Source organism: Chiloscyllium punctatum, chromosome 18 (assembly GCF_047496795.1).
Source record: "Chiloscyllium punctatum isolate Juve2018m chromosome 18, sChiPun1.3, whole genome shotgun sequence".
NCBI classification, from domain to species: Eukaryota; Metazoa; Chordata; class Chondrichthyes; order Orectolobiformes; family Hemiscylliidae; genus Chiloscyllium; species Chiloscyllium punctatum.
The window spans coordinates 52703109-52704141 of NC_092756.1; positions in this window are offsets into that span (position 1 = coordinate 52703109).

Sequence of the window (1033 nt, forward strand, 5' to 3'; positions counted from 1 at the left end):
TCCGAGTCAGTGTCGTCCTTTCCAGATCTGAACAACCTCGCTGTCTTTGTGACTTTTTGAACTCCTACTACCTTCATGATCTCTGTAACCTTCCCCGTCACGACAACAAAAAAGCTCTGTACCTTTGTAACCTCCTCCAGCTGTTAGACTCCTCCTTGTCTCTGCGCACAAAGCAGAGTGACCCTGCTTCTCTCATAAATTAGTTTCTGCATTTCTAATGATCACTATGAACTCTTCCTGTCTCTAAAACGCACTCAGTCTCTGTAAACTCTGCTGGTCCCGACTGATGGAATTTCCTTCAGTAACTACAAACCTTTATACCTTTAATCTCCTGCAGACGCGACCACACAGTTTATTTCTATACCCTCCATGAGTGATGGAGTCATCAAGGTGTACGTATGGAAACAGACCCTTCGTTGCAATCTGTCCATGCCGACTAGATATCCCAACCCAATCTAGTCCCACAGGCCAGCATCCGGCCCATATCCCTCCAAATCATTCCTATTCATATACCCATCCAAATGCTTCTTAAATGTTGCAATTGTATCAGCCTCCACCACATCCTCTGGCAGCTCGTTACATACATGTCCCACCCTCTGCGTGAAAAAGTTGCCCCTTAGGTCTCTTTTATATCTTCCCCCTCTCACTCTAAACTTATGCCCTCTAGTTCTGGACTCCCCGACCACAGGGAAAATACTTTGTCTATTTATCCTATCCATGCCCCTCATAATTTAGGAAACCTCTGCAAGGTCACCCCTCAGCCTCCGACGCCACAACCCCAGCCGATTTAGCCTCTCTCTCTTGCACAAATCCTCCAACCCTGGCAACATCCTTGTAAATCTTTTCTGAACCCTTTCAAGTTTCACAACATTTTTCTGATAGGAAGGAGACCAGAATTGAACAAAATATTCCAACAGTGGCCTCACCAATGTCCTGTATAGCCGCAACATGACCTCCCATCTCCTGGACTCAATACTCTGACCAATAAAATAAAGCATACCAAACGCCTCCTTCACTATCCTATCTATCTGCG